At 37.3% G+C, this 21,460-nt stretch overlaps 1 protein-coding gene across 4 annotated transcripts in view; it reads left to right on the plus strand.

Annotated features, from left to right (window-relative positions):
* Window positions 1–21,460, plus strand: part of EYA3 (EYA transcriptional coactivator and phosphatase 3) — a 135,877-nt gene that overhangs the window by 44,680 nt on the left and 69,737 nt on the right. The window lies entirely within an intron of this gene.

Consider the following 21,460-nt stretch of genomic DNA (forward strand, 5'->3'; position numbering starts at 1 on the left):
GGATCATGACCTGAGCGGAAGGCAGATGCTTGATTGACTGAGCCATCCAAGCACCCCCCTTCCAAGGGTTTGATTTCTGAAATAAACGCATATATGGCTCAATATTAGAACATCTATTAACATGTAGATGTAACAATAGATGAGAGAAAAGCCAAATGAAAAACCATAGAAAAACCATCATTTGGGATGCCAGAAAAGCATTTGACCAAATTAATACCCGTTCCTGATAAATGTTCTTCATTTAATTAAAATCGATGAATTCCGATTTGACATGATTAAGGAAAAATGTATTTCAAACCAAAATCAGTATCATACTCAGTAGTGGTATGGTAGAAGTATTCTCATTGATGTTAGAAACAGGAAAAGGATGCCCAACATTTAGTACTTAATATTATAGTAGAGGTATAGGGAGCCTGGATGGCTCAGTTGGTTAAGCTTCTGCCTCTGGCTCAGGTCATGATCCATGGGGAGCCTGCTTCTCCGCCTGCTTGTGCTCTTTCTCTGTCAAATAAATAAATTTTTGTAGGTGTATAAACCAATATCATTAGGCAAGAAAATGATATAAAGAGGTTAATATTGGGAAAGAGGAAGGAAACTATTTTTATGCAGCAGGGGAAAAATAGATTCAACAATCAACCATCTTACCAACCATCTTACCATCAACCAAATAGACTCAACAATCAACCATCTTACTGTTCTCATTATTAGAAAGAAGGAGACTTTGGTAAAATGGCAGTTTACAAAAGTACCGGTACCAGTAGCTTTCCTATATATATACAAAATATATATACAAAATAACTTTTTTGGAAAATATAATGAAAAATGTAAAAAGCAAAAAGATAAAATAGGAATATAAATAGAGAGGGTCTACTAAGAGATATTTTAAAAAAGAATAACTGGAAATATATATTGTGCCTTTAGGTAGGAGAGCTTAATATTATAAACTTACATTTTTCCCTAAATTAAGTATTTAATGCAATTTAAATTAAAATACCAGTTTTTGAAAATTTGACATCATTGCTCTGGAGCTCATTTGTTTTTTAAATTTATTTATTTATTTTTTAATTTGATGGAGAGAAAGAGAGTGCACAAGTAGCAGAGCTGCAGGCAGAAGAAGAGGGAGAAGCATGCTTCCCACCGAGTGGGGAACCCAATGTAGGGCTCAATCCCAAGACCCCAGGATCACAACCCAAGCAGAGCCGAAGGCAGACGCTTAACGGACTGAGCCACTCAGCGCCCCTGGAGCTCATTTGGAAAGCGTAAAATCTGAGAAAGGAGAATGAAGACTACCTTTTCCAAGTATTAAAACATATGAAATTACTGGGAAAAAAAAAAAAAGCCTCTACAACATGTTATGAAATTATAATAATGCAAGTTAAATCTGAGGAAGTACAAATAGATCAGCAGAACTGAACAGTTTATATACAGAAATTTAGTTTATTATAAAACTGGCATTTCAGATAATTAGAGAAAAAGGCAAGATTTACTAAGTGTTGGGGCGACTGGCTAAGCATTTAATAGGTGAAACAGAAATAACACCTAATGCTTAACAGTTATTATGTATCAGTGTTATTATCATAAGCTCTTACATTAATTAGCACATTTAATCCTTCTAACATCCTTGTGAGACAGATAATATTATTTCCCCCCGTTCTATAGTTGAGGAGATCGATGCATACGGTAACACAGCAGTTAAGTGGCAGAAGGTTGGATTTGAATCTAGGCAGACTGCTTCCATGATCTGTTCTCTCTCTTTTTTTTTAGATTTAATTTATTTGAGAGAAAAAGAGAGAGAGAGAACAGACAAGCAGGTGGAAGAGCAGATCCCCAGGACCCTGGGATCATGCATGACCTGAGCCAAAGGCAGAAGCTTAACAGACTGAGCCACCCAGGTTCCTCCCATGATCTGTTCTCTTAATCACTATGCTATTATTGCCTCTCTAAACGTATATGTAAGTAAGGAGATCTCCTTACTTCACTTATAAAGATAAATGACAAGGGGAAAGAAAATGTATAAGTGAAAAGACTCATTTCCAAAATTTACAGTGTCCTCATACAAATATTAAGAAAATGATCAACAATTCTATAAAAATTGAGCAAAAGATAGGAGTAGGCAGATTTACTAGAAAAAATGTCAAACATCTCAAAAAACTTATTTTCGGGGTGCCTGGGTGGCTCGGTGGGTTAAGACTCTGCCTTCAGCTCAGGTCATGATCGCAGGGTCCTTGGATGGAGCCCCACATCAGGCTCTCTGCTCAGCGGGGAGCCTGCTTCCCCCCCCCTCTCTCTGCCTGCCTCTCTGCCGACTTGTGATCTCTCAGTCAAATAAATAAATAAAATCTTTAAAAAAAAAAAACTTGTTTTCACTTACAATTAGAGATATAAATCATGCAGTTTGAGATCATGTTTTACCTGCTGAATTAGGCAGACATTTAATTTAAAAAGATTGATGGTACTTGATACTGGTTAAGGCACAGGGAAGTGGATATTAATGGTTGCAATCTTTTTGGGAGATGTCAGGGTTTTTTCAATCTGGCAGATGTTAGGGTTCATGAAAGAAGCAGAACTACTTAGGAGAAAAAAATAGATATACACACACAAATATATACATGTGTGTGTGAAGGCCTAAAAGTACTTAATGTTGTGGATAAAGAAGGCAATTTTCAGGTATCCTAAAAGGAATCTAGCACAGAGGGTGCAGTTAGCATCATCAGATCCTGCAGAAAATACAAGTAAGATATGGACCGACTACACCAAAATGAAAGGCTTTGGTACAGAGAAAGAAATTATCAACAAAACAAAAAGCCTACTGAATGGGAGTGGATATTTGCAAATGATACTTTTAATAAGAGGTTAATATCTGGGGCACCTGGGTGGCTCAGTAGGTTAAAGCCTCTGCCTTTGGCTCAGGTCCTGAACCCAGGGTCCTGGGATAGGCCCCACCTCGAGCTCTCTGCTCAGCGGGAAGCCTGCTTCTTCCTCTCTCTCTGCCTGCCTCTCTGCCTGCTGTGATCTCTGTCGAATAAATAAATAAAAATGTTTTTTAAAAAAGAGGTTAATATCTAAAATATAAAAAGAACTTTAAACTCAACACCAAATAATCACCTGATTTAAAAATGGGCAGAAGACCTGAATAGATGTTTTTCCAGAGAACACACTGAATAACAAATGTTGGCAAGGATGTGGAGAAAAAGAAACCCTCCCTCATGCAGACTTGGTGGGAGTGAAGATTGGTGCAGCCACTCTAGAAAACAGTATGGAGGTTCCTCAAAAAATAAAAATAGAATTACCATGTGATTTAGTAATTCCACTACTGAGTAGTTATCCAAAAGAAAATGAAAACACTAAGTATTCAGAAAGGTATATTCACCCCTATGTTTATTGCTACTTACATACAGTAGCCAAGCCCCAGAAGCAACCCAAGTGTCTGTTCATAGATAAATAAGTAAAGAAGGTAGAAGGTGTGGTACGTGTACACACATGCAGGAGTACTACTCAGGCATAAAAAGAAAAGAAAAGATCTTGCCATTCGCACCAATATGGGTGGACTAGAGGGTATAATACTAAGGGAAGTAAGTCAGTCAGAGAAATACAAATATCGTATGATTTCACTCATATGTGGAATTTAAAAAGCAAAACAAATGAACAAAGAGAAAAAAGAACAAAAAACCCAGACTCTTAAATGCAGAGAACAAGCAGGTGGTTGCCAGAGGGGAGATGGATGAGGAATGGTGAAATAAAGGGAAGTGAGACTTATCCTGATAAGCACTGAGTAACACAGAATTGTTGAATCACTGTATTGTACGCCTGAAACTAATATAACATTGTATGTTCATTATACTTCAATTTAAAAAGGAAAGAAAAATATAAAGAGCTTACTCTATAGGACATATACAGATGTGGACTGAGAAAAGACTATTAGTGAAAAATTAACTCTAATTTCCATAGAAAATGTTTTACAGTGGTATAGAAACCAGAATACAAATTAAAAGATTGGAGTTTTAAATCTTGACTTTTTTTTTCTTTTGCGGATTTGCAGTGGTTTCCTAACTGAGAAATCCAGTAGACTGTGAATAGCCTGTGGAAGTGGTCCTACTTATATAGTCTTCCACTCCTGGTACATAGCAAGATACTTAAAAATGCAAAGGGGACTGACGTTTTTGGGGTACCTTTATTTGTGTTAGGCACATGTATTGTACTAGGTTCTTTGAATCTAAGTATTCACTGATTTTTAAAATTGACTTTTTTTTAAGTTATTTTATTTATTTATTTGACAGAGATCACAAGTAGGCAGAGAGGCAGGCAGAGAGAGAGCAGGAAGCAGGCTCCCTACTTAGCAAAGAGCCCCATTTGGGGCTCAATTCTAGGACCCTGAGATCATGACCTGAGCTGAAGGCAGAGGCTTAACCCACTGAGCCAACCAGGTGCCCCTGAAACATGTGTCTTATAAAACAAGCTTGCTTAACAAGTTTTTGCATCCTTTTTGGTATTATACTTCTAAGTCCCTTAAATATTTTTTAAAAGAAAACAGTGCTGTGCAATGTTAACATCCATAATGACACTCCATAAATGATGATGTGGGCTTTTATGTGACTTTTCTCTTTTTAAGACTTCCAACTAAAGAATTCTCTTTGAGGGGCACCTGGGTGGTTAGGTGGCTGCCTTTGGCTCAGGTCATGACATGGGGGTCCTGAGATCGAGCCCTGTGTTGGGCTCTTCCTTGGTCAGTGGCAAGTCTATTTCTCTCTCTCTCTCCCTGTTATCTCTCGCTTTCTCTCTCTTGAATAAATAGATAAAATCATAAAAAAATACTTTTTTCTTTGTTTTTTTTTTTTCTTTTTGTTTTTGTCAGACTCATGTTTTCATGGTATCATTGGGTTTGCAAAGTATTTTGCTATGTAGTAATTCTTCTGGCTTGATAAATGTGTATATGTTTTGCAGAGATCTTTGGTTCATTGCCTATCTCTTAAGTACCCCCTACTTTGTGTTTTTGTCTTTAAGTAAATATCAGTTTCTGGTTTTTTTTAAGATTTTATTTATTTATTTGACATAAGCAGGGGGAAGAGTAGAGGGAGAAGGAAGAAACAGGCAGGTTCCTCATTGAGGAGGGAGCCTAAAGCAGGGCTCATTCCCAGGACCCTGGGATCATGATCTGAGCAGAAGGCAGATGTTTAACCAACTGAGACACCCAGGCACTCCAATCTTTTAATTTGTATTCTGGTTTCTATACCACTGTAAAACGTTTTCTATGGAAATTAGAAGAAAAATTAATTTTTCACTAATAGTCTTTTCTCAGTCCACATCTGTATATGTCCTATAGAGTAAGCTCTTTATATTTTTCTTTCCTTTTTAAATTGAAGTATAATGAACATACAGTGTTATATTAGTTTCAGATGTACAATACAGTGATTCAGGTATCAGTTTCTTATTTTAGGTGTAATTGCTTCTGAATGATTGAATTGTTTAGATCTACCTTTAGTGGCTTAGCATAGGTGAAGAATTCTTCCACCACTCCAGTTTAGGTAGGGAAGGAGTGTCTGTTTGAGGGTAGTCATATTTAAAATAAAAAATTTATACAATTTGACCTTATTTAAGACATCTATGTAATGGGAAACTCTTCTGTTAAGATATCAAATAGTACTGCCATTTCATGTACTCATGAACTGTTGATTCAACTATGTTTATAATTTTCTTAACCAACATTTCAGTCTGTGTACTCATAAATTGTTGATCTAACTATATTTATAATTTTATTTGTATATATTAGTTACAGAATTTTAATCAACTTTGTATATAATTAATTTTTTCTAAAATGTAAATAGATCCTATTATAATTTTTTGAGATAATTCACATATAATAAATTCATCATATTAAGTGTACAGTTCTGTGAGTTTTACAAATACATACAATCATGTAATGACCAATATAATCAAGATGGAGAATAGTTCCATCATCCCAATAAAGTTCCCTTGTAACCCTGTGTAAGCAGTCCTGTCTCCCATCCCTAGCACATGGCAACCACTGATATCTTTCTGTCCTTATATAAAAAATACCATATGAATGGAAGTATACAATATGTAGACACCTGACCTTGGCTTCTTCCACTTAGCATAATGGAGATTCGTCTAAGTTGTTCCATGAATTGCTACATAATATTCCATCCTATAAATATACAACAGTCGATTCATTTACCAGTTTGAAAGACATTTAAGTTGTTTCCAGTTTTCACTGTATATGTGAACAAAGCCACTATATGCATTCAAGTACGGGTTTTTATGTGAACATAAGTTTTCATTTAGGTGGATACTTCAATGGGATTGCTGGGTCATATGGTAAACATATGTTTAGTTTATAAGAAACTACCAAACTTTGGGGCGCCTGGGTGGCTCAGTGGGTTAAAGCCTCTGCCTTCCGCTCAGGTCATGATCGCAGGGTCCTGGGATCGAGCCCTGCATTGGGCTCTCTGCTCAGCAGGGAGCCTGCTTCCTCCTCTCTCTCTGTCTGCTTCTCTGCCTACTTGTGATCTCTGTCTGTCAAATAAATAAATTTAAAAAAAAATTTTTTTAAATAAACTACCAAACTTTTCCACAGTGGCAGTATTGTACCTTTTTGCATTCATACTAGCAACGTGTGAGAGTTGTAGTTGCTTTACATCCTTGTCAACACTTGGTATGGCCAGTTTTCCTTTGTTTATTGCAGCCATGCTAGTGTGTAGTGATACCCCTTTTTTTTAAAGATAAGTTTTTTATTTTGGAATAATTATTTTGGTATAATTTTAATTTTGGAGTAATATAATCCAGGCTTGAAAACAACATTGATCTCATTGTGTATCTGCATCAGAGCTCTTAAATGATCAGGTGCATTGTCAATGAGTAGTAATATTTTGAAAGGAATCTTTTTTTCTGTTCAGTAGGTCTCAGCAGTGGGCCTAAAACATTCAGAATGCTGGGGCACCTGGGTGGCTCAAGTCGGCTGAGCATCCAACTGTTGATTTATTTCGGCTCAGGTCGATCTCAGAGTCGTGAGATCAAGCCCAGACTCCTCCACATTTAGCATGGAGTCTGCTTGTCCCTCTCTCTCTGGTGCCTCTCCCCCAACACAACTTACATTCACACTCTCTCCCTAAAATAAATAGAATCTTAAAAAAAATTTTTTTTTTTTCCAGAAAACCACATTGTAAATTGATGTGCTGTCATCCAGGCTTTGTTGTTCCATTTACAGAGTGCAGGCACACTAGCTTTAGCATAATTCTTAAAGGCCCTGGCATTTTTGAAATGCAAGAGTCAGCCTCTCCTTTGAAGCTTTGAGGCCAGGTGTTGATTTCTTCTTTCCAGCTATGAAAGTCCTGGATGTCATCTTCTTCCAACTTAAGGCTGTTTCATCTGCATTTAAAATCTGTTGTTTAGGGTAGCCACCTTCATCAGTATCTTATCTAGATCTTCTGGAGAACTTTATACAGCTTCTACATCAGCACTTGCTGCTTCACTAAGCGTTTTTATGAAACGGAGACAGCTTCTTTCTGTAAATCTCAGGAACCAGCCTCAGCTAGCTTCACATTTTTCTTCTGCAGCTTCCTCCCCTCTCTCTGCCTTCACAGAATTAAAGAGAGTTTGGGCCTTGTTCTGAATTAGGCTTTGGCTTAAGGGAATGTTGTGGCTGGTTTGATTTCTATCTAGACCAGACTCTTCCCATATTAGCAATGAGGCCGTTTTGCTTTCTTTTTCTTTTTTCTTTTTAAGATTTGATTTTATTTGAGAGCGCAGAAGTGGGAAAAGGGGCAGAGGGAGAAGCATACTCCCCGCTGAGGAGGGAGGCTCAATCCTAGAACTCTGGGATGATGACCTGAGCTGAAAGGTTTAACCAACTGAGTCACCCAGGCACCCCTGCTGTTTTTCTTTCTTATCACTTATGTGTTCACTGGAGCACACTTTTTTAAATTTCCTTCAAGAACTTTTCCTTTGCATTCACAACTTAGCTGTTTAGCACAAGAGGCCTAGCTTTCATTCTACCTTGGCTTTTGATATGCTTTCCTCACTAAGTTCAATCTTTTCTAGCTTTTTTTTTTTTTTAAAGATTTTATTTATTTATTTGAGAGAGAGACAGTGAGAGAGAGCATGAGCGAGAAGGTCAGAGGGAGAAGCAGACTCCCCATGGAGCTGGGAGCCCGATGCGGGACTCGATCCCAGAACTCCGGGATCATGACCTGAGCTGAAGGCAGTCATCCAACCAACTGAGCCACCCAGGCGTCCCTCTAGCTTTTGATTTAAAGTGAGAGATACACAAAAAAAAGGATGAGATCTTGCGACAATATGGATGGACCTAGAGGATATTATGCTAAGTGAAATAAGTCAAACTGAGAAAGGAAAATAGCATATGATTTCACTCATATGTGGAATCTAAAAAACAAAACAAACAACAAGAAGCAAAATCAGACATAAATACAGAGAACAAAGTTATGGTTGTCAGAGAGAAGGATAAAATAGGTAAAGGGGAGTGGGTGATACAGGCTTCCAGTTACAGAAAGAGTAAGTCATGGGTATGAAAGACACAGCATAGGGAATATAGTTAATGATATTATAATAGCCTTGTATAGTGATAGATGGTAGCTACATTTGTGGTGAGCATAGCATAACTTATAGAGATCTTGAATCACCGTGTTGTATATCTGAAACTAATGTAACATTGGGTGCCAACTATACTCAAATAAAAAAGATTTAAAAGAGGGCACTTGGGTGGTTCAGTTGGTTAAGCAACTGCCTTCGGCTCCGGTCATGGTCCTGGAGTCCTGGGATCGAGTCCCACATCAGGATCCCAGCTCCATGGGGAGTCCGCTTCTCCCTCTCACCTTCTTAGCTCTCATACTCTCTCTCACTCTCTCTCTCTCTCAAATAAATAAATAAAATCTTTTTAAAAAATTAAAAAGAGAAAGGAGACCTAATGAGATGGCACCCTATTGAGTCCGGCTAATTCAATAAATGGGTTACACTGAAAAAATAAAGTGAAAGGTGTGTGACTCTTCCTTTCACTTGAACATTTAGAGACCATTGTAGGATTATTAATTGACCTAATTTCAATACTGTTGCGTTTCAGGGACTCGGGAGGCCAAGGAAAGGGCGAGAGATGGGGGAATGGCTGGTCAGTGGAGCAGTCAGAGCACACACATTTATGGATTAGGTTGGCCCATCTTGCATGGGCACGGCTCGTGGTGCCTTAGAACAGTTACAGTTAGTAACATCAGAAATTGCTGATTGCAGATCACTACAACAAATGCAATAATAGTGAAAAAATTTGAAATATTGTCGGATTACCAAAATGTGGTACAGAGACGAAGTGAGCAAATGCTGTTGGGAAAATGGTGCCAATAGACTTGCTCAATGCAGGGCTGTCACAGACCTTCAATTTGTAAAAATCAAGAGTGTCTGGAAAGTGCAGTAAAGTGAAGTGCAACAAAGCAAGGTATGCCCGTGCTTTATAGAGAAAAAGGAAGAAGTAGGGAGGGGCTGTTTTGAACAAAAGTCCATTGGAGGAGAGTGAGTTCTGGGCAGTGATGGTTTCTCACTGGCCGGGCTAGGAGGTTATCTTATATCTTACCAACCACTGCGGTAGTAGAGTAGGCGTCTTCTTTTTGGGGTCTATAGTTGGCAAGTTGGTAGGGCTTGAAAGCACCCCCTTTAAGGCCTTCCAATTCCATATATGAGGTTTCCCTTATTCATTTTCACACTTAGCAAAGATGGCATTTTTCACCTACCCAGATAATCCAGCATCATTTCATCATCTAAAAATCTGTAATTACAATTGCAAAGACTCTTTTTTCCAAATAAGGTTACATTCGTTGGTTCTGGGGATTAAGGTGTTGATCTATCTTTTATCAGAAATCTATTTTCTGTGTATATATGTGTTGGGCAAAGGGATTCTCTCTCTCTTTTCCTACCCCTCCCCCACCCCCCAGCTTTTCTTTTCTTTTTCTAACTTTATTTATTTTTAAAGATTTTATTTATTTATTTGACAGACAGATCACAAGCAGGTAGAGAGGCAGGCGGGGGGAAGGGGGCAGGCTCCCCGCCTATCAGAGAGCCCGATGCAGGGCCCAATCCCAGGACCCTGGGATCATGACCTGAGCCGAAGGCAGAGGCTTTAACCCACTGAGCCACCCAGGTGCCCCATCTTTTTCGAACTTTAAACATTCATCTGTTAAGGGAGAGGAACCTGAGGGCTCCTAATTTCTAAATAGGAGCTGTGATCCCTTGTTATGGATGTGATTTAAAAATTTGATTTACAGTATTTCATTCCTTGCTTTTACTTGAAGGGAGCTTTTCAGTTAACACAGACTTCAAAATGATATTCTTCAGGTCAGTTAACAAAACCTTGTAAGGAATTAAAGTTGTGACTTAGGTATCTGTGGATAGAAATGGGAAAAGTAAAGATTTGAATTTTTTGTGCCTCTAAACATATCAAAGTTTCTTAGTGAGCTGGTTTTCAGTAAATATATAGAGGAATCAAGAGCCTAGAAATTGTGCTTGATTGAACATGTGTTTATTGAATACCCAGAATGTGCCGTCAGATACTAAAAAGAAGAAAGTGGTCTCTGCCACAGTGGAATTTAAGATGAATATTCCGTAGGAATCTTAGGACCAACCAAAAGAAAATTAGTAGCTGTTTTCTTCGGGGGCAAATTATGCTCAGAGACAGAGACTGTCTTTGCCAATAATTTATTTAACACAAATTATTTAACAATAATTTATTTAACATTGTGGGAATTATAATTTATAATATTAATATTTTATAAGCCAGTAGCATAGGATAATGTCTTACAATAAGCCAATAAAGAAACAACATACTGCAAACTAATGATAAATTAATTACCCTAGTGCTTCAGGCAAAGGGGAGATGAAAGAAATAAAGTCCACATTTAGATGAAGTATGCCTTTCTACAAGCTGGTCTTGGTAAGAGTCAGTCATTCCAACTAAAAGCTGGTTTTCAGCTGCTGCCTTAGGTCCCTTGCTGCCGGTGCATGTAGCTAGCAGACAGTAATACTGGTGTTGCAGTCAAGGTGGGTTGCTCTGAAGGGTGTTACTTCAGGAACTACTGCCTGTGAGGAGTAGCCTCACCAAGGCCTGAACAGATGTGCCGTCTACTCCTGAGACTGCTACATGATTTTATTGCCCCTGCTGACCACAGGTAGTATGGCCATAGCATGAGCAAGCTTCTCAAGATCTTAAGAGGGATGGGGTGCTTAGGTGGCTCAGTTGGTTAAAGCCTTTGCCTTCGGCTCAGGTCATGATGCCAGGGTCCTGGGATCGAGCCCTGCATCTGACTCCCTGCTCAGTGGGGAGCCTGCTTCCTCCTCTCTCTCTGCCTGCCTCTCTGCCTGCTTGTGATCTCTGTCAAACAAATAAATAAAAATCTTAAAAAACAAAAAACGATCTTAAGAGGGCTATGTAGATCTGCAAAGAATAGCCTTGCCCAGACTGAACACCATCGAGTTGGTCAAACCTCTTGGGTTTTTACAGTTTAAAAGTCCATCACTTGCTGGACACCGTTGCTCTTACCATGGTATCAGTGATGTAAAGGTCCTCTCCGTTGCAGGTGCAAAAGAAAACCCTAATACACTAATACTCAACTTCAAAACAGGCTATTCAAAATAAGTTCATACCACAACTTTGTCCAAAACAAACTTTGAAAACATGGATTTGAAGTTATAACAAGTCAGTACATAACAATAGTATTACCAGAATTGTTAACTGCCAGACTTATAGACCATAGTCAAGATCAGAAGAGTTTTGAAGAATTCTTAATTATTAACAATAGAGAGAGAAATCTTTCATTAACAACATTGAGGTTTTTGTAAGTTAGGAAGTATTTTAATTTTCTAAAATCATAATGCTTATCTCTGAATAGAAATAGTAGAAGAATTTATTTTCATACACCTTGTAATTAAAATTACTTGTTTCATTAATCAGCCTGTACATTGTAAATTAAAGACCTATGGCTGTAAAGAGAAGTTAAACTGTTATTTTTGCTAGACTGCCCAGGAAGTTAAAAAGCAGCATAAAAAAAGAATCTTGTTCTAGGATTTTGGGGTGGTCCTTAAGATGCCAGTTAACACATTGATAAAGTTTTGAATTTGTAAATTTAAAACATTTTAAAATTATGCTATTATACCATGAAGTCAGAGTAATTTAACAGAATAGAGATTTAATGTAGGAAAAGGAATAAATAGCCTATGTTAATATTAGGAATGTGGTTTTAAAAAAGGGAGTCAGATACTCAATTCTACATGAAAGGAGAAAAGCTTCAGACGGAGTTCATAGTCTTGGCTCCTACTACTGGTTCTGCTGCTTAAGAGTCTTCATGAGGCAGTGCCTTCCTCTCTTTGATTTTAGTTTACTCGGCTCTGAAATTGATTATCTCTAAAATCTATATGCCTTGTAGCATTTTATGTTACGTATTTTCTTACATTCATAGAATGAGCAGTTTCTCTCCAGTAGGGCAAAATCAAATGTGAAACATCTTCTGGTATCAAATTCTTTAGTGGAAGTTCAGTGCTTTTGTACAGAACAGTAAAATGAGCCAATTCTGTGCTTGCGTGCAGCGTCTAACTTCACTTCATTCTTATGAAGTGATAATGGAACAAAAATTTAATGAATCTTTCTGCCTGTAGTGCTGTCTTGAACTTCTTTAAGATTTGGGGTAAGGGAGGATCAATGCAATTTAAATTGCTTTTTCCTCAGAGTTTAAATTTTTTTTCCTGAGGAGAAAGAGTGGGGCAAGAATGGAGGAGTTGTGTCCAATTTTAGCTTAATGTCTTGAGGAACACTTTTTAAGGAGCATTTATAAAATAATGTGCATAAACATTTTACTGTCCAAACCTTAAGACGTTGTCCCTTGGGATCTGCTTTTGACTCTTAACAAATTGTATTTAAGCTGTTAGCATTATTCCATAATTAATTTAAAATCTTTTCTTTCACCTTATATTCTTTTTAATTTAATTTTTTCAGTGTTCCAAGATTCATTGTTTATGAACCCCACCCAGTGCTCCATGCAGTCCATGCTGTCCTTAATACCCACCACCAGGCTCAGCCATCCTCCAAGCCCCCCTCCCTTCCAAAACCATCAGCCTGTTTCTGAGAGTCCACAGTCTTTCATGGTCTTTCACCTTTTATTTCTTATTTATTTATTTTTTTAAAAGATTTTATTTATCTATTTGTCAGAGCAGGAGAGCACACACAAGCAGGGGGAGCAGCAGGCAGAGGGAGAAGCAGGCTCCCCTCTGAGCTGGAGGCCCAATTTGGGACTCTATCACAGGACCCTGGGATTAGGACCTGAGCTAAAGGCAGATGCCTAGCTGGCTGAGCCACCCAGGTGTCCTGTCTTTCACCTTTTAAAGATTTTTTTTTTTTTTTTTTAAATTTGACAGAGATCACAGCAGGCAGGGAGGCAGACAGAGAGAGAGAGGGAAGAAGCAGGCTCCCCGCTGAGCAGAGAGCCCGATTTGGGGCTCAATCCCAGGACCCTGGGACCACGACCCAAGCTGAAGGCAGAGGCTTTAACCCACTGAGCCACCCAGGTGCCCCATGTCTTTCACCTTTTAAATGAGCTTACTGAAAATAGGCTACAGTTTCCATTTTTTTCCCCCCGTCAAAGATTTTATTTATTTATTTGACAGACAGAGATCACAAGTAGGCAAGAGAGGCAGGCAGAGGGAGAAGAAGGGAAGCAGGCTCCCTATCGAGCAGAGAGCCCGATGGAGGGCTCGATCCCAGGACCCTGGGACCATGACCATGAAGGCAGAGGCTTTAACCCACTGAGCCACCCAGGCGCCCCTACAGTTTCCATTTTAATATAAGATATTCATTCATAGAATTACAGCATGGGTAAGCCATTCTCCACATGTTGTTTTCTGATTTTTCATTTCTCTGAACAAACTTACTCTTTTTTGGAATTAGAGTTAGCTTTTACCCCTCTGTTTAATTTTTGGGAAAAAAAAATTAGGAAGTTAATCAGGCCCTGGGCAATTTTATGATCTGTTTTATAGTCTAACCAGAGAACAGTCTGAAGATAACATGATTTTACAGCTGTGCCTGAATATTATCTTATAGCTCAGATAACACTCAATTTTGTTGTTTAGATTTATTTTTGGCATTTTCTTAGGTATGAAGTAGTATCTTAAAAATATTAAAATTTATTCAGTTAGTAGTGAGAGGCTTTTTTCCCAAGTGCTGATTTGATCTTGGTGGTTAAACTGTTTGTGTCCTTTGATGGATATGTATTTAGTTACTGTTTGCTACATAACAGATGATCAGTAATGTTGAATTGGGTGGGTTTATATTGCAGACATTAAGGTTTATCATAATTATTGCAGGTGTTGCTTCTATTATATTCTTCCCTTTTAAATTTTTTTTAAAAGATTTTTTTTTTAAAGATTTTATTTATTTATTTGACAGAGAGAGATCACAAGTAGATGGAGAGTCAGGCAGAGAGAGAGAGGGAAGCAGGCTTCCTGCTGAGCAGAGAGCCCGATGCGGGACTCGATCCCAGGACCCTGAGATCATGACCTGAGCCGAAGGCAGCAGCTTAACCCACTGAGCCACCCAGGCGCCCTAAAAAGATTTTCTTTATTTGAGAGAGAGTGAGTGAGAGAAAGAGTGAGCACGAGAAGGGGAGTAGAGGGAGAGGGAGAAGCAGACTTCCTGCTGTGCAGGGAGCCCAATATGGGGCTCAGTCCCAGGACCCTGGGATTCTGACCTGAGCCGAAGGCAGACACTTAACCGACTGAGCCACCCAGATGCCCCATGTTAAATTCTTTAAATCTTAGATTTGTTTCTTATTGCAGAAAGTATATTTTATATAATCACATCTGTTGGTTTATTTATGCTTTCTTCTTTTGCACACAATTTTTATCTCTTTTCCACAGATGAGATAAATGTGCTTAATCTGCTTTCTCCAAAATTTCTTGAATGTTTTTTGTTTATTTAGAATTAATCAGTTTTTTCCACATTGATACTGTTTTTCTGGCAATATACATATATGTATATATATATATTTTTAAGATTTTATTTATTTATTTGACAGACAGAGATCACAAGTAGGTGGAGAGGCAGGCAGAGAGAGAGAGGAGGAAGCAGGCTGCCTGCTGAGCAGGGAGCCTGATGCAGGGCTCGATCCCAGGACCCTGCAACCATGACCTGACCCGAAGGCAGAGGCTTAACCCACTGAGCCACCCAGGTGCCCCTCATGGGTCTTTTTATATCTTTTAATTATGGTAAATATATATAACAAAATTAACTATTTTAACCACTTTAAATATACCATTCAGTGGTATTAAGTACATTCACAGTATTGTGCAACCATCACCATCATCCTCCAGCCTCTTTATTTGGTATATTTCTGCCTTAACCTGAAACATTATTGCTGTTACTCTCAGGCAAATTGTTTAAATCTCTGAGTCCTAGTTGCCTTGTCCATAATATGAAGATAACACTGTGCCTTAGGATCGTTGTGGAGATAAAACTTAAGACCAAAAAAAAAAAAAAAAAAACCCAAAACAAAAAAAAACTAGGTAAGACAATAAATGTAAAAATATTTGCGGGGTGCCTGGGTGGCTCAGTGGGTTAAGCCGCTGCCTTCGGCTCAGGTCATGATCTCAGGGTCCTGGGATCGAGTCCCACGTCGGGCTCTCTGCTCGGCAGGAAGCCTGCTTCCCTCTCTCTCTCTCTGCCTTCCTCTCCATCTACTTGTGATCTCTCTCTGTCAAATAAATAAATAAAATCTTTAAAAAAAATTTTGATTATAAAAATATTTGCTGTATTATATATGCTTGGTAAATGATTGCTCTTATCCTTCCCACTGTAATTGGTTTTAAAGGCTGTTGTAGGGTAAATCTTCCTTAATTCCCTCAATAATTCTCCACTCCTCCAAGATACTCATTGTTCTTTTTGCCTAATTTTCATAAGATATTTGTAGGTATTAGAATAAACCTTTGTTCTCTTCTTGTTTGAAACTAATGTATATGTTCTATGGATTATGAAGGCCAAATTACTACATGCCCCCTGACACTACTAATAAGCAATGTTCTGCAAGAGACCACAGAAATGTTTTCTTATATTTTGAAATCATTTTTCCTGATTCCTTTTATGATTTTGCCTTATAAGGCCTCTTAGTTTATAAATTAGAGTTTAAGAGGTATCTTTAGGTTTTATGTTTGATACTTTGGGTGTTAAGGTACTAGTTTCTGAATTCATTTAAGGATCTCCTTTAGAATAGATCTGTTATTGTTGAATAACAATACTTGAAGCAGTTGTCTTAAAGCTGCTAAAAGATGGTATTTTGCTTATTGTTTTCATTCTTCAAGGCACACACATAATTGTATTTGAGGATACCATGGTGGACATTTACTAATTACGTACTTTTAAATCCTAAAGTAATCCATGTTAATAATCTTTTTTAAAAAAGATTTTATTTATTTATTTGACAGAGATCACAAGTAGGCAGGGAGAGAGAGGGGCAAGCAGGCTCCCCGCTGAGTGGAGAGCCCGATGTAGGGCTTGATCCCAGGACCCCGGGACCATGACCGGAGCTGAAGTCAGAGGCTTTAGCCCACTGAGCCACCCAGGCGCCCCAATCGACGTTAATAATCTTAAGTGATAATATACCACTTTTTTGATACTTCTTTTTAGATTACTTTTGTTTATAACTATTATTGCTGAGATAAATTTAATTTTGGGAAGGATGCTGTTCATTTTCCCCAGGGAAATTTCTTTAGCCTTTTATTTAGTGTGTTCTAAAAAAAAAAAAAATACACACACACACACACACACACACACACATATGGCCTTGGAAGAAATATTAAGTAGACTTCTAAAATACAGTGTGATCAGTGATTAAATTTATGAGCTACCTGTTTTCTCTTTAGAATTATATGAAAGATATTCAGTTAATCTATGCACACTTAGCCACATGAAAGTTCCCCTTCAAGGACCTACAATCCGAATGTTGTTCTCTATTTAGACACTTCTCTTGAAGTTATAATTAGGAGTAGTGTATACTTTATTTTCTTTGAAAGCAATTTGATCTTTATTCTGTTCTTTATATGTGTGTATGTAGAATATATATATATATTTTTCCCCCTTTCTGTACTTGAGAGCCCTAATAACATTGCAGTAACCTAGGTTTTTGCTTGTAGCCATTTACAGTTAAAGGTTGGATAGTATTTCAACTTGGTACAAAACGGAAATTATCAGGTAGGAATCTAATTAGAATTTTGAAGTAAAATATTTACTAATTATTTCCCTTCTAACATTTAATGATTAAAAAGAAAAATTATAGCTGCCATATTATAAAAGTTTCTTGCTTTATTTATGAACATGTGAAATCACAGTATTTAAATTTGTGACCTTTTTGAATCCAAACAGAATTCCTTATTTTTTCCTTGTCAGCATTTGCAGATAGGGAAAGTCTACAGAAATAATACCATTTCTGTTCTTAGTTGTAGATTTTCCTAGATTTCTGTCCATAAAGGCATATAGATTCTGACAAACTCTCATGATACAGAAGGTGTATTTAGAAATCAACAGTAAGAATTGAAACTAGAAAATTGTGAGAAGACATTACTATCCAAATGCTTAAAAGCACTTAAAAGATTAACTCACAGCATGTTTTGTAATTTCACTGGCTGTTTGACTAAGTTATAAGTAACTGTATTCATTTAAGTTGCACTTAAAGAATTTACTTTATATAATGAGCTGTATTCATTAAGTGCACTTAAGTTGCACTTAAGAATCCACTTTTTACTTCTATGTCATTGTATTTTTGGGTATTTTAGAAGATGAGTTTCATTTGTAGAATAATGTCGGGTTACATTAATGGTTTACAAAAACCCACTTAGATTATTAAACTCTAGAACTAGTACATGAAAAAGAGAATACTAAGATTTGTATACTAATTCTGTACTTTTTAAATTATCAAATACTGGAGCACTGTTTGTGTTATACAACACTTTCATCTGGTTGCTAGTAAATGTGACTTGATTATAAGCATGTGCACTTATAGAAAATGGTATGAGATCTTAATATTAAAGTTTTAGCACATTGAGAAGTTCTAGGAATGTGACAAATACTTGTATTTAGTAAGTCCCTATATTTCAGATTAGTCAAATTATAAATTATTGGAAAAATTTAAATTTGTAAATTTAAATTATTTGCAAATAAATTTCTTTTATATTATTTGTAAATTTGTAAGTTTGCAATTTTAGGCATTTTACATGTTGCCAATGGAATCCCAGAAGATGCTGTAATAAATCATGTGCTTTCCTTGTAAGATTGCTTTTGTTTGATTTATTTATTTTTTTAAAAGATTTTATTTATTTATTTATTTATTTATTTGAGAAAGAGCACAAGTAGGCAGAGCCAGTAGACAGGGAGAGGGAGAAGCAGGCTCAGGGAGCCCAATGTGGGACTTGATCCCAGGACTCTGAGATCATGACCCAAGCCAAAGGCAGAAGCTTAACCAACTGAGCCACCCAGGCACCCCTGCTTTCGTTTGTTTTAAATGATCCAAATTGTTGGTGATCATTGATCAGTTACTTGATTTTTAAAATTTTTTTCCTAACTATAGAAATTATGCCCTTTTATTCCCCTAAATTGAAAAGCTGAGAAAATAAAGGTAATTTTTAAGATGGAAACAGTAGTGCTTATTTTCAAACAAGAAATAGGAGAGGAAGAAAGAATGTCTTCCAATTTTTCTCTTAAAGTTTTCTTGCAACTTACCATAGAATTTGTCTTAAGAAAAATGGAAAATTCCTTCTTTTCATTATAAAATCACTGTTATTTTGCCATATTTTTAGAAAACAAAATTCAAGATTTTAACATTTAGTTTTGTATGACTTGAGAATTTATTTCCCCGTAATTAAGTGTAGTATTTTTACCTTGTAAAACCTATGATCCCTTTTGATCAATAAAAAAGGTGCCCCTTTAATGTTTATGTTTTTTAAATCAGTTAGTTCTTGTGTTTAAAATTAAAGCACATGCTATTGAGTATCCTTTTTTAAGACAAAATTTCTTACCTTCTTCTTGCCCAGAGGTAGATTTTATAAACCTTCCCCCATGAGAAGGAATATCCCTTCCCTCTCCCGTGCTGAGAATCTACTAATTAGAGATTGCAATGATTATGTATGGCTTTCAATTAAGTAAAACATGGAATACTATAACTTTTTGTTTAGGTGAGAGATGATCACACAAAAATCCAACAAATGAGTTATTAAAGGTATCACACTTCCCTCATGATTTGGCCCTATTTTGCTCCTTTGGGGATGAAATTATATATGTACATTAGTACATTTAGACAGTATTAAAAGCCCATAAAAGGGACGCCTGGGTGGCTCAGTTGGTTGGACAGCTGCTTTCGGCTCAGGTCATGATCCCGGAGTCCCGGGATCGAGTCCCGCATCGGGCTCCCAGCTCCACGGGGAGTCTGCTTCTCCCTCTGACCTTCTCCTCGCTCATGTTCTCTCTCACTGCCTCTCTCTCAAATAAATAAATAAAATCTTTAAAAAAATAAAAATAAAAGCCCATAAAATAAAGACATTTTGATTTAAATCTAAGATAGGTAGAAGCTGATAAAACATAAAAATGTTTCATCTTTCACAGTTGTGAATCCGTTTCACGTCACATTGATTATGCTCTTCTGAGGAGAGCAAAACAAATTCAGGCAAGATAGCTCCTGTGGGCTTTAGTTACTGCGCCCTGTAATTCTGCAGCACCAGTTACCTGCGTCATGTAGTTGGAGAACTTGGCTTTTGGGGCTCTGTATGAGCTACACGTGAGTATTGATCACCAAGCGCTTCTGACCTTTAAACCTTTTTTCTTTTGACATCTAGGTCAGGGAAGGGAATAAAGCCACGGTAGAGTTGGGCTGTTCTGCCTCAAATCACGTGTCTGTTCCCTCTTTTTCTCATTCTGGAGTGTGGCTGTAAAATTAAGTGTGTTGTATTGCATCGCTATAGAGCAAAAGAGGGGAGGGGTGATATGGCACAACTGAAGGTTTTCATTTCCCTTTTCATTTTTTTTTAAATTTTTAAATTTTTATTTATTTATTTGACAGAGAGATCACAAGTAGGCAGAGAGGCAGGCAGAGAGAGAGGGGGAAGCAGGCTTCCTGCTGAGCAGAGAGCCAGATAGGGGGCTTGATCCTAGGACCCTGGGATCATGACCTGAGCTGAAGGCAGAGGCTTAACCCACTGAGCTACCCGGTCGCCCTTTTTTTAAAGATTTTTATTTATTTATTTGACAGAGAGCATGTTTTTTTTAAAATCTCTGTTCGTCACTTCAGCAATAAGGTTCTATACTTGATTTCGCTTTTATATGTTTAGTTACAGTGGTCAGTAGAAGTAGAACAGGTGTGACCTTCATTAAAAGCATAAATGGTCACATCAGTTTTCAAGAAGTGTCATTTTCATTTGTGTTGAATAGTTACGGAGTTTTTGTTTTTATAATGTGTTTAGTTTAATGATACCTACCTATTTCTTGCCAGCAGGCCACAGTAGGAAGTTCATACCAGTAAATATGGGGCTTTGAGTCCTCTATTTTTCTTTTTAGTTTGAAAAATCAGGACAGGAAGAGCAGGGTCTGAGAAGGTAGAATTTGCTTAAAAATTGACTAGATAGTGGGACTCCTGGGTGGCTCAGTCGTTAAAGTATCTGCCTTTGACTCTGGTCCTGATCTCAGCGTCCTGGAATCAAGCCCTGCATCAGTCTCAGCAGGGAGTCTGCTGCTCCTTCTCCCTCTGCTCCTCCCCACTGTGTGCACACACTCTTTTTCTCTCTTTCAAATGAAAAAAATATTGACTAGATAATACATTTAGTGGAGCTTATTATTTCAGAATAAAATTGGGTCTTAGTTTTACATAATTTTGCCTTAGTTCTAAAATTCAAGGTTTTGCTTTACTTATTTATTTGAATTACTAAAATAAATCCAGGAGAATTTTCTTTAAAATTAATTGCATATATACAGATAGTTGGTTGTGAAAGTATTTAATTGATATTCCAGTTTGTCCCATTTAAAGTGATTCAGTGTGTCTGTGTTAACAGTTATGTAAATGTTCCACATTCAAGCAGGTTAGATGTTATCATAACTTACTGACTTCCTAGGCTAGTTTTTATCATTTTTTAATGTAACAATAATCCTGAAATCATGTTTTAGTTATCTGCACATGGCTGTCATTATAAGATGTTTAGTGCATTAGGCACTATAGTAACCGGGTTTTAAGTACAGCAGAAGGGGTTCCACGTGTTGGCTTTTACTAGGCAGTATAAAGGTCATTGTGTGCACCTATCTCGACTTGGTGCAGCATGTCAATTTTGAAAAGCCACGTGCAGGTTTGAGATTTTGAGATTGGGACTCACGTAGAAAGCTTGGAGTAACAAAAAGTTAAAAAAAAATTATTCTCTGATGGCCTCAATGATA

Source organism: Lutra lutra, chromosome 4, assembly GCF_902655055.1.
Source record: "Lutra lutra chromosome 4, mLutLut1.2, whole genome shotgun sequence".
NCBI lineage: Eukaryota > Metazoa > Chordata > Mammalia > Carnivora > Mustelidae > Lutra > Lutra lutra.